Source organism: Vigna unguiculata, chromosome 8, assembly GCF_037176805.1.
Source record: "Vigna unguiculata cultivar grain cowpea cultivar isolate G323 ecotype 2 chromosome 8, ASM3717680v1, whole genome shotgun sequence".
In the NCBI taxonomy this organism is placed as follows: Eukaryota; Viridiplantae; Streptophyta; class Magnoliopsida; order Fabales; family Fabaceae; genus Vigna; species Vigna unguiculata.
In genome coordinates, this window is record NC_140799.1 from 3,038,067 (window position 1) to 3,052,243 (window position 14,177).

Genomic DNA, 14,177 nt, shown 5'->3' on the forward strand with positions numbered 1-14,177 from the left:
ATTATATATATATATATATATATATATATATATATATATATATATAGTATTAATGTAGTGTGGTGAGTGTAGCTCCATTTATCTCCTCATTGACTGTTGACCCTGCTGTTTAGAATTTTCCCATTTACTCACTGCCTCTGCCTCTGCCTCTGACTCATAATAGTTTAATAAACCTAACTAATCACCTTCTTCAAAGTCTAACCCGTTATTCTAACCTGTTATTCTACATATCAATGTCATATTTTGTTAATAACATTTCTATTCTAAATGTAAAAATGGATTCACACATGAAACTCTTTTCATAAGAGAATCGTTTTATTACATTATTAAAACAATTTATATTTTCTGACAATTTTGTTTTAATTATTTTTATAAAAAATACTTATAAATTTTATTATATAAAAAAAAATTGTAAAAAATGACTGCTAATTTTTTTATTAAATATTTGATAAAAAATATTTTTTATAACAAATTTTGTAAAAAGTAATTACAAATTTTACAATTTTATAAAAAATAATTATGTACAAAGAAATTACTTATCAATTAAAATTCTTAAATAAAATAGCATGAAAAATTTTCCTATAAATTTCTTTGGCAACAATATGATTACCGTTTGTTTATTTGAATTATTAATGATACATTATTGTTTAGGGGCAATGATTGAGTTGTAATATTTGGATCCTTTGGAATAATGATCTTTATTTATTTATAAGTTTTGACAATTATTTTAGAATGTAATATTTTTCTATTTGTTTTGCATAGTTTTTGTTGATATTTTGTCCATGGTAAATTCTTGTCCACTCACTATCTTTTGCATTCTTATGGTGTCATTTTTGAACCCATACTTGATAGACAAGTTAGTCTATCAGAGAGAAAAAATGGATAATAGTGAGAAGTTGTGTAGAAATTGATACTTAGCATGGGTCATTTAGTCTTGAAATATGTGTTGCTTCGTCCTGGGACCTCTACTTGCCGACCTACTCTGAATTTCATTTCATTGACATCAACCTTTCTTCATTAGGGATGGAAATGGGACCAACCTGCATTTGCATTGAGTTTGATGAAAAAAATTTAAACAAAATTTATCATTGTTACCACTAACAACTGATCTTATCTTTTAAGTTACATAATTTATTTGTAAAAATTCATTGCAACCCATCAACCATACAAACAATATAATATGATAATATGGAAACATGAAATTTCATATTATTAATTTACAATTATGGAACATTAGAATCGATTTTTGTCTGAGAAAATCCGTTCTTCACTTCAATACTCTATTTTTCTTTGCTCCTTCGTGCTGATCAAATGAACAGGAAGCATGAGTCTACAAGAATCACTTTTGGAAAGCGATTATTATGGCACATGAGATGACACTAGTTTGATTTACTTGCACGTTTTGGAAGCAACTACTTGAGGGAATTCATACAATAATCCTCTCCTAAAACATGGTTATCCAATTTCAGAAACACTAATCCATGGATGTGATTAAGCTGTGTATGGGACACAACATTGACGCGTGATGACAAACAAACACAGCCTTGTTTGACACTGCTTTTACTTTTGTGCCACCAACAGAGTTAGGTGTTGGGACCAATTCACACCACAGTGGAGGACCATGAGATTGATAGTTACTTCAGAGGTTGAATTTTGGTCGGAAAACGTGAACGATGTTACACTTTCCAATTTTCTATCTTTACAACCCTTTAATTCTTTTCTGTCAATAAAAACAATACCATCGACTGTAGGTTACACAATTATTTCGTGGCAGTAGTCAGACTAAGTTACAATCCAAATAAGATATATAATAGAATAATTGTTAAGATAAGTGCTCGATTCTAACATTTGATATCAAAATTAAAATCACGAGTTCATAACTATTGGTTAAATGGTAAGCGTTTTATCTTACGACTAATTGATTAGGTGGGTTTGAACTCTCGTATTGAGTCTCTTCAATCGCCGATTTTTGTTATTTTAATTCATACATTATTCATTGTATTCTATCCATAATCGCAATTAAAGTGGCATTATATTTTTAATCTTATTATGTGACTTGGTTTGACTCAAAAGCATGGTTTTTAGTGCATTTCTCTCTCCCCCAGTCACCAAGATGGGTCTTATCACTAGATTATATATCTAGACATTTTAGTCACGTAACTTCTGTACATTGTTGGCATTTTCTTCTCTCTTTTTTCTTTTTCATTTAAAATGTGGTCTTCTTTATGTCATGTAAAACTGACGAGTATCTATCATTCTGAGTCTCGAGAAGGACACTACACCTGTTGAACCAAGACTTTCTGTGTTCTCACATTTCTTCTTCTGTGCACATAATTCACTCATATTTTAAGCTTTAGTCTTAGTTTTATTTATATTTTCCAAAACAATCAAACTGTTATCATTTAGCCATGTTTAATTATTTAAATGTAATTAAGGTGATGGGTTTTACTATCATATATAGTACATATCAATCATTGAGAGCTCATCACAGTTACAGTTAAGGAAACTGTGTTCAAATTGATTAAAGCAAAGTTTAGTTTCATAGCAGACATCAGAACAAGGCACCAGTTTATGCAGAAAGAGTTTTCTGAGTTTTTATGCAGTTCATGCAATAAGGCTAACAAAAAATGGTTTATTTCATTATAATTTATAATTTATAAGTACAAATCCAGGTTAAAAAATCTAGTGATGGATGCTTGTATTCATATCTTACATACAAAGAACTTAAGAACTTGAGAAATTACCATAGCCAAGTATATAAATACTTTTGATACATATACAAGATAACACAAGAATCAAGCAACAACAAGGTCAAAAGAACAAACTCAAATTCAACACATGTTTATTTATGAAATAGGTACACACATATATGTATAAGTATTAATTGTATATTATTTTTTTGTATTGGTATTTGGTCTTGAAAGTGTGTGATGGCATCAAGGTTTGGGTTTATTCTTCTGAGTGTAGATATAATCGACATGCGCAGCTAGTGTTCTTCTCATCAAACATTCCTCAGTTTCTTCTTCACAAAACTCTCCATCTACCTCTGCCTTCAATATTCAAACATGCCAATTCTCAAAACCAGAAAACATGAACGAAGAACAAACAATACTATTTATCAGACACAGCAATTCATCATGATGCGAATTAAAGGAAAACACTTTGACTTACATAACAGCTAATTTTGTAAAACCACTCATACCCAGAAAAGATTACAGAAGAAAGTTTTAGAAGGATTGATTCATTTAACTGTAACTAGATGGATGAGATGAAAGTGAGAAGAAATTACACGTACCACATGCAAAGAAGAGAGAGTGTTGAGTGAAGGGTTTGGACGTGAGGAATGGATCGTGATGAGATTGAAGCTTAGGAGAAGAAGCAAAGTGAAGAAAATGGCTTGTTTAGACATGCTCAATTTTCTAATCTTATTTTTTGATCACTCAGATTCTGTGTTGAGTGGAAGAGAGTGTGTGTATATATATATATATATATATATATATATATATATATATATATATATATATATAGACAAATAATAGAGGGTTGTTTGGGATTCAGAGTGTAAACACAACCACAAAGAACCCTACCAAAACTTCAAACATAAAATTCTCGTGTCTGAAACTTTGTTGACTTTTAACTGCTTCTATTTGGAACGTAGTTTCTATTTTCCGTTTCCAAGAAGGAAATTGGATGTTTGTCCCTCTACAGATTCTTTTACATAGGTTAGACTTAAATTAAGTAAAACATAACAAAATTGTAGAATAAATGTATTTGGTTCCCAAGATTATTAAATTTTACCAGTTTCTATTGTATTTCTATAAATGAATTCATGTAGGTTAAAAGAATTAATATTGGATACTACCTTTTTTTTTCTTCCTTTTGTTTTAATTTCAATAATTTACTTGAAATATTTTCTTTTACTCTTTTTTTACAATTATCGATTTTAGTAATGTTATGTTCTGTTTTCCCGTTTCTTTTTCTTAACTCGCACTACAACAATTCCTGCCCCAATCTTTGCATATTTTTATAATAAAAAGTTAAAATATTATTGTATTAAGATGATGATTTATTATAATTAATAAACATTCTAATATTTAAGATTGTATAATATAATCAAATAATTAATTTCGTATTATTTCATATTATTTTACTTGCTTAATAACTAATTGATCTGATTCTCATTTTTTTTAGTTTATAAATTTTTGTCAGTTTACAAATTTTAAGTTAATTATGAATTAGCTTTTCCTAAGACGTTAATTCTCACATTATTTTTTACTTATTAAAATATGTTTTTTTTATAGGAGACAGATAAATATCGGAAATTTTGAAGAGTCCATAAGATAAAAACATCATGATGACAAAAATTGAAAATTAAATTTATTACATCTCTCTTGCTTGAATACGACCATTTTTTTTATAGCTGAAACATCGTATTACTATTCATGTTTTGTTGGTTTCATGAGATTAAGGGTACGTTCACTTGAGTTGATGAGTTTGAGAGAGAGAAAATGGATGGGTTTAAGTGGATTTGAGAATGAATTTTGTGTTACTTTTTTAAAGAATTTAGGGGTGATAGTAAGTGGACTTGGAAGTAAAGTTTGTGAGTGATTTGATTGATGTAATAAATTAAAAAAAAATTAATGGATATAAAATTAAAATTATCAAAATACCCTTAATAAAATTAAGATTAAAAAAGTATTTTAATAGATATAAAAATGATATGTATACAATTTTTTATTTTTTGGTAATCCATATGTGGATTGAAGCAGGGAGGATTGGATCCACTCTCTCACACGGTGCAAATGGATTAGTTCTCCGGTTCTTCAAAGGTGGGAAGCGGGTCCTCCATCATTGGATTGATTCCAAGATCTCGTGGATTGGTTCCAAGTGAAGGGATTGGATCCCTCTTCCCTTGAGTTTTCTGTGAATTGGTTCCAAATTGACTTTTTTATTTGAGGATAAAAGGGTATTTATAAAATATCCTTTCAAATCAACTCTAACAATGAGATTGAAAAATCACTTCATCCCACAAATAATTGTCTTTCTTCGCTTTTATATCCTCGCTTTCAAATAACTTAATCCATTCTCACCAACCGTTAGGGCATGTTCACTTGAATGGATGGTGGGTCTGAGGAAGAGGGAGTGAATGAGTTTGAGTGGATTTGAGAGTGAAATTTATGTTTTTTTAAGATATTTAGAGGTGATTGTGATAGTATGTGGAAGTAAAGTTTGTGAGACTTTGTGGATGGTTTAATTGATGTGATAGATTAAAAAAAATGTTTTAATAAAGGTAAAAATTAAATTACCATATTGCCCTTTATGTAATAAATAGTATAAATTAGTATTTGTATGAGTTATCATTATTTTTTAATTTTTTTACTACTACCATCGAAAGAAATAAATTATAAAAATTAATTAAATAATTTAATTTTTCATAGTATATTGTAAAAAAAATGTTACGAAGCAATTGTGAAATTCATTTTATTTTAAATAATAACAATAATATGGAAGACTATTCTAGAATCCATTCTTCAAGTTCACTAGATCCGGATCTACCATGTTGGGATCGGTTCCAACCCTCCAAAGATTGATCCACTCTATTCTCAAACTTTCCAGATTTGTTCCAAACAATCAGGAGATTAGATCCAAAGACCCATGGATCGATCCTTAAGTGGATTGCCCTAACTTGCATCATGAAGTCATGAACAACACAACTTCATGCATGATTCACACTCCATTATTGACCACCACGTTCTTCTCCATTACCATGCACAATCACATCTCTTCATATGAACCATGCACACATGCAAATATAGACTAAGGAGAAAGCAACGAAAATAACCCACCTCAAATGCAGCATGTGAGTAAATCATGACCCAAGGTAAAACGGTCTTTGTTGTAGTAATTCCCTCAAATATGTTCTACACATGCGAGATTACAAAATGGATGCATCTCGCAAATTGCTCAAATAATTCACTCTTATTCAATCCAAACAAACGTCACAGTTACCTGATAATCCATCTTATGTTTTGATTTCAAACATAAAAACCCCGAAGACTCTTATGAAAAAATAATATTGATATTTTAGAAGACTTTCAATATTTTATGATTTCAATTTTTTTTTTAAATATATTGTCAATGCTTTCAATAGAATTTGATAACTTTGAAAAGAATATTATATTGAAAGTGTTTTATGGTATTAGATAAAAAATTTTCAGTGTACATGTTCATTAATTTGAAATTATTAAAATTCAATTTGAAATAAAAGTAAATATTAATTTAAAAGTATTCTTATTTAATAAAATTAACGGTTAAACAGAAGCCGCCAAAAATTCAAAATACTCTTCCCACATATATACAATTCAAAGCCCTTCTCTTCTTCGTTGTGACGATTCCCATTTGGCGAAATCAGAAAGAAAGAGTTCAAGAAAATGGGTGAGATAAACGTTCATGCTCAGAACGAACCCGTCACCGCAATTTCTCCACAACCAACGCCAGCACAAACACCTCATGTCTCCGCCGTCAACAACCCCATGAAACGCCGATCGCCGCCCTCGTGTTCTTTCTACGGGGAGCCCTCCGCCAAGAAGCTATTTTGTGACCAGGAGGACCCCTCCCTTTACGGCTTCTCCGCCGTCTCACCATTTTTATAATGAACTTTGATATAACGATGTTAACATCTTACATTAATCTCTATTAGAAAAAAAGAAAAAAAAATCATGTAGTGTGTCACAATTATGAGAATTAGTGTAACCTACTATAATGTGGAGACCAAATCCACTGTTAGAAAAATTAATGGGATTTTTCCACATATGATGTTAGTGTTTTACAAGGATTAATATTGTATATTTTAATTTTAGGAAAAAAAAATACAACTTTTCACTTTTTTTCTCTATTTTCACATTATTATTTTTCAATCTCTATATATTCACATGAACTTTCTTCATCTTTCATTGTCATTGCACTTGACACGATTAAACTTTTATCAGATCCTCTACAAATTCTTCAACCATGCTTTGGTAGTCATTTTACTTGTAAATAACTTTTTTTATATTGTAATCTTAGTTTTAATAAACACAATAATAGTTAGAACTTTGAATTGATAATTTGAATATCCCTTTTTTTTACTGCAAATACACCAATCTAACTTTTAGAATAACCTATTTAGAGAAAAGCATAATAAACAATTACATAGACTTATGACATATATGGCCCCTAAAATTAGCTAAGTCATTTAGCTTTTTTTCTTTAAACGTCGACATATAATATAATATAATATGCCTATGCACAAATCATAAAATTTTAGGGAAGAAAATATGTTTTTTATTTCTAAGGGATTACATAAATTTGAAAATAGTCTTGGGTCAAAATTTGTATATTGTTTGGTTTTGTATTTTTAAAAATATCTGTTTTGGTATTTATTTTTTCAAAAGGCATCAAAGTTTATCTTATTATCTTATGACAAACAGTATGTCAGATGTTATTTAATCCTTTTTATAAAATAAAATATTTATGTAGGTCTAACCCTAGCTTTTCTTGATTAATTAAAAAATAAATACCCAACATATAGAGGTGTAAATAGCGAATATGGAGGTCCAGGAAAAGGAAAAGGAAAAGTAACGGGCTCACCCCAAACACAACCTTCCTACTACTACTACTATTATTATTATTATTATTATTATTATAATTATTATAATTATTATAATTATTATTATTATTATTATTATTATTATTATATATTAATAATAATAACATATTATTTGGTATATAAGATAAGGTGTCATATTATTATTATTATTATTATTATTATTATTATTATTATTATTATTATTATTATTATTATTATTATTATTTATTCAATGTATGTTGTTATTTTATTGATATTGGTTAATATCACATTACATGTTTTATTGTTTTATCACATGGATTCAAGATCCAAAATACATCTAGTATTCCTAAAGAATACACACTCTCATATACTAATACTCACTCTTATCAAAAATCCTAATTCTCTTACTGATTTGAGTGATTTGAACGTTTTTTGTAAGATCAGCTCATATTTTATTATTTGTACAAAGGTTCACATTTCAAATTTTGGTAAGAATACTTTGATTGATTGATTAGTTTGATTATATGTCATGACATTTTTATAAAAAGGTAATGACAAAAAGTGACAAATTCTTTGACTAAAATTTAATTTTTTGGATGAATTTTGTTTCATAAATGTTATATGATGCATTTTAACATGAGAACAGACTAATGTTAATCACTTTGTTATTGAAGTTATTACAAATTGACGAAATTTTCTAACTATACAACTTTTTATACCTCTTTACAATTTTTATATATTTTTATACACATTTTTTTATAAATTTTTATAATTAAAATATTTTGTTAAATATTTTTAAATTTTATTTGTAAATATATGTGAACAAATATTTAAAAAAAAATGTAAATACACATGTAAGAGATAGAGAGTATAACAAATAAAATATAAGTATATGTCATCTATTTGGTCTCCACAAATAACAAATTCATTTCTAATTGACTTATTGGTATTTGCTCACAAATTTCTATGATGTAAATCCCTGTGTCATTTGCTTGAATAAATAATAACAATGCACAAATTTATGAAGATGGATATAGAAAATTGTACATGTTCTCATTAAATGATTTAAGTGGAAAAGCAAAGAGGGATTTGCATATTCTCTACTAAAACTCATCCACTCATCTTTGCGAAGATTTGAACAAATTTATACACATTTTACTTTTATAACCTCTTTATATTATAGATAATTATTAATCATAATATACTATTATTATTAATTTATTATATATATATATAATAAATAAATAAATTTATTAATAGTTAACATATCTAATAATAATTATTAATTAATGTATATTAATAATTAATAATATATTTATTTATATATATAATCTATTTATAACAATATATAAAAATAATACGTTTTTTTACATTTAATTTTTTCACTTTTATTCTTAATTATTATTTTAAAAAATAGTTATTTTATAAATAGTTTACATTTAACCGTAACTTTAAAAACTTTTCTTGTCTTTTTTAACAGTTATCTTAAAAACTTATTTTGGATACATATTTATTTGTCTAATTTTGAATAATATATAATTAATTTTTAAATGTTAAGTGAATGTGATTTGTTAAGTGGATATGATTTGTCTTCAAATTATAACAATTATTTTAAAAATCTCTTTTGTGTATATATTTTATTTTTTCAATTTACTTATTATTTTAAAAATTATTTATTTTATAAATAGTTTAACCTTTTAACCGTTATTCTTGAAACTTATTTTATTTTTAATAATTATTTTATTCGACAACTATTTTAACATTAGTTATATATTTCAAAAGTAAATATTATTGTTTTTAATTCAAATTTATAAGAAAATAAAAAAATATTTTTTCTCCAGAAATTTAAAATATATATAGTAACTAATAATATATTTGTATATAATGATATGTATAATGATTTTATAGTTAATTAATAAATTGTTGAATTTTAATATTTTTAATTCATTTAATTTATTACATTAATCAAATCACTCACTAACTTTCACAAAATTTATCTTTAAATTCACTCATCTTACCCTTTAAGTCCACTCAAAAAACATGCATATTATCCACTCAAATCAACACAAATTCATTATCATGCACTCTCAAATCTATCCTAAGTGAACAACGGGCTTAATGTTTTTACTAGTGCCACACTTTTTTTTTTATAGTTTTCTCTTAATTTTATGTCCCGAACTAAAATATCCAAAATATATTTTTTTATTAAATTGTTCTTTTAGTATGCAAAATATTGATCACACTTGCATTGAATGATAACAGGGAGAAAATACATAACATAATAAAATTCAACCAAGGCCTATTGAAATAAACAAGACTCAATCAAATCACATGTTTATTAATATATGAATAAGAACCATACACAAATTATGCAAATTATGATTCCATTAATTGTGGTGACCCTCTTTACCATCTTGAGTGTAGATATAATCAATATGTGCAATTAGTGTTCTTTTTCTCAAACATTCTTCTGCCCCTTCTTCACAATTCTCATCTTCTATATCAACCTTTGCAACACCCTTCAATTCAAACATCCCAAATCTCAAAACCAAAAATAATTTAGAGAATAAACAATACAAACACACAAACAAACAAACAAAAAATGTTTCATACTTTATTTGTTAATTCAACGAGGTAAGTGAAAATTGAGAAGAAAACTTACCCCATTCTCAAGGGAAGGATTAGGGCGTGAAGCATGGATTAAATTGAAGCTCAATAGAAGAGCCAAAGTGAAGAGGGTGGCCAGTTTACACATTCTCACTTCACTCTCTTTTTCTCTATTACTTGTTAATTTTTTGCTCAGTGAGAGATACCGAGTACGGTTTGTTATAATATATACAAAATTTAGGGTATGTTTGAGATCGACAATGTAATCAACACAAACATATCGAAACAAATTAGTATATTATTAAATGTAATTAATTTTAGATCAAAAAAATATTATTATTCAATATCAACTAATTAATAATATGATTGACAAACATATCAGATCATCTCGATTTGACCTGATTTGTCATAAACATTAATATTAAAATTGATACAAAAATCTTAACTTGTCTTATCAATGGATGAACATGAAAAGATCCATTGATAAGTTTGTATGCCAACTTTTTTTTCTTTTAAAAAATTGTTTTATAAATCACACACATAACTAATTAATGTCTTTAATTGGATAAATCAAAATAATTATTGCATTTACATGTTAACTTATTCTATTATAATTAGATGTTAGAACTTAATATGTAAATATTTATAATTTAAATTACAATATTATTTTATATTTTCATTTTTAAAGTATATAATATAAAACATTATTTTTTTAGATTATTTTTCATTATAATTTTTAATTTAGAAATAAAAGGATTTACTACTAGGTCTACTTCAATCCAACTTTAGTCCATTAATTTAATGAATCAAATAAAGCAGACCAAAATGGATTTATAAATTGAAAACTACAACCTAATTAGTTTAATTTTGACGGGTTCCACTTTGTCATCCAGATCGACAAGTTTCAATAAATATTTTTTATTATAAAGATTTGAATATATTTTGTTGTTGTTGGAATATAGAATTCTTCATGTAAGTAGATAAATTTTATGATGTCTTTGTAGATGTACCTTTGATTGTGTAATTGTTTCACCATGGTTTTAAAATACTTTTTCATGACTTATAATACTAATTTATTTAATATGAAATGTTATTTTATTTTCTAAAAGCAATATATTAAATTCATTTTAGGTTTTAAGTTCTCGAATTTTGGTATACAATTGTATTAAATACTGTCGCTATAGGCTTTTCTTACCGGAAAAATATATTCAATTGATGACCAAAAATTGCATTCACAGTTAAAATTGTAGTACTACAATATTTAATACCAAATTGATTGTATTAGATAAAATAATTATGAGCAAAAGCAAACAATTAATTGATGAAAGAAAAGGCAAAGAAAGATTAGATGATAAGAATTGTAATTGAATTTTACATTAATGTTCGTCAATGTAATTATGTAATTATGATTTAGAGAACCATGATAATGATCTATATTATTACATGGAGATTCATCATTCTGGTTATTGTTTTTCAATTTTTTCCTTAATAATCACATTTTTTAAATTCAAACAATTATTCCTAATAAAAAATTATTTGTGATATATATATATATATATATATATATATAATAAAATTATACAACTTATTTATTTTTATAATTATTTTATGATTTAATAATGTTTTGCGACATAGGAAAAAAAAATACATGATATAGATAATGCATAGAATGTGTTTTCATAGGCTTATTTTTGTTGAAAATGCATTCTCAATTTTATACCATCTAAAGGTATGTTTTATTTTGTATTTCAAAAAATAAAAAAATAGAATCCAAAATAGAATCTAAATTATAAATTTTAATATCGAATTGTTCATTTTAAAATAAATTTGAATTTAAAGTTATATATATTTTGAGTTATAAAAATATTAATGTTTTGGATAATATAATTTATGTTTAATTAGTGATTTGATACTTTTATATTTAGGTTTATAATTCACTTTAATTTCTATTTTTTAATTAATTGAGTTTTAATATTTGTTGAATAAAATTAATTTGGATATTTTTATTAAATTGGGATTAGCATCATTTGAAAGGTCTCTGGTGTCAAAATCTTTATCATTTTCTATAAGAAAATTTCTTGTTTTTTTCTCCTTCACTCCCACCACCTTTCTCTACGATCCTCTAGCTCCCATCACCCTTTTACCTTTGTCTTCCTTTTTCCACCATCCACCACCTTTTGGTCTTTTTTTCTCTCTTCTCCACCATTATTTTCCCCTTTTTCTCTTTGTCCTCCTCTATTATGGTGTGTTTGAATGAGGAAATTTAAGAGAGTAATTTATTTATGGCTTAAATGTACATTTGGTCCCTATTCTTTTTGATTTTATTCAATTTGGTCCATATTTTCGTTTTATGTTCAATTAGATCCTCATTTTCGTCAAATTATGGTCAATTTGGTCCTTTTCACTAACGATGTTTAAATAGTTAACGTTTTTGAACAGTACATGCCACATGTCAGCTCCTGGTTTTTTTAATTTTTTTTAATTTTTTAATTTTAAAAAAATAGTCCATGTGTCAAGTCACAATTGTGCCATGTGTCAATGCTAGTGTCACATGTCAGTTTGTGGTAGTATTATTTTTTTGTTCAATTTAGTCCTTATATTCGTTATTTTTGTTCAATTTAGTCCCAATTTTTGTTAAAATAAATCAATTTTGTCCCTTTCAAATTGACACTAAATTTAATATCTTTTATACAAATTATATTAATATCTTTTCTAAAATTGACCTTTGAATTTATTATTTTTTAAATTCAATTATAAATTATTAAATTTAATTATAAATTGAATAAATTCTTATATTTAATTGCTAAATAGAATATAATTATTTAAAATATTATAAGAATATCATTATTATTATTTTTCTAATATTTATATTCTAAAATATTTTTAAAATTGATATATAAAATATTTTAGAAAAATAAACTAATATTTGTAAAATTAACATTTACATATAAAATATTTTAGATTTTAATATCTAAAATGCAATAAAAATATTAAATATTTTAAATTTAAATGTGAATTTTACAAATGTTAATATATATTTTTAAAATTTTAATAATTATATTTTAATAATATTTAAATAATTATATTCTATTTAACAATTAAATCTAAGAATTATATTCAATTAATAATTAAATATTATAATTTATAATTAAATTTAAAAAATAACTAATAACAATGTCAATTTTAAAAATTAAATGGTTATATTTTAACAAAATTTTGGACTAAATTAAACAAAAATAACGAATATAGGGACCGAATTGAACAAAAATAACGAATATCAGGACTAAATTGAATACAACTGCAAACTGACATGTGACACTAGCATTGACACGTGACACAATTGTGACTTGACACGTGGACACTTTTTTTGAAATTAAATATTTGGATGAGGAAATTAAAAGCATATTGAAATTGATGAATTTCAAGAAAGTATTTCAAATAACTAAAATAATAGAATTTGAAATTCACTTAAAAAAGAAGGAAGTTGAAATTCTCCACGTTATGGAATAAATTAGGAAAAAAAGTCTACATGTCCAAAAAGTCAAGTCAGACCTAGTAGAATGTCGAATTGAGTCGCACAAACCGAAGGTCGAACTGGGTCGGTCCAGGCCAAAAGTCTAACTAGGTCGGCCAAGGCCAAAGGTCGAACCAGACCGACCTGGGTCAAAGGTCAAACCGTACTGGACCAGGTCGGGTCAAAGGTCGAGGCAGGTAGGCGTAGGCCGAAGGTCGAATCGGGTCTGCCCAAGCCAAAGGTTGAGCTAAGCTGACCCGAGTCAGGCCAAAGAAACAAAACTAATTTTTTAATTTGTTGGGCTCGACAAGAATTAATCCTTACTTCTACGTATCTCCATTCACAATGGAGAATCAAAGGTTGGTTATGTAGTTCTTTATGAAAAACCTATTTGAGAAAATATTTGATTTTTACTTGGTGAACCCGACAAGGATTGACCTCACTCCT

The 14,177-nt window shown here is 26.3% G+C and overlaps 1 long non-coding RNA gene across 1 annotated transcript; it reads right to left on the reverse strand.

Annotated features, from left to right (window-relative positions):
- Nucleotides 1-2,724: 2,724 nt before the first annotated feature.
- On the reverse strand, nt 2,725-3,473 carry LOC114194224 (uncharacterized). The gene is made up of 2 exons (XR_014984105.1): nt 3,296-3,473; nt 2,725-3,050 (listed from the first exon to the last, which is right to left on the reverse strand). It is a non-coding gene; the product is annotated as an uncharacterized LOC114194224 (long non-coding RNA).
- Between the last annotated feature and the right edge of the window lie 10,704 nt (nt 3,474-14,177).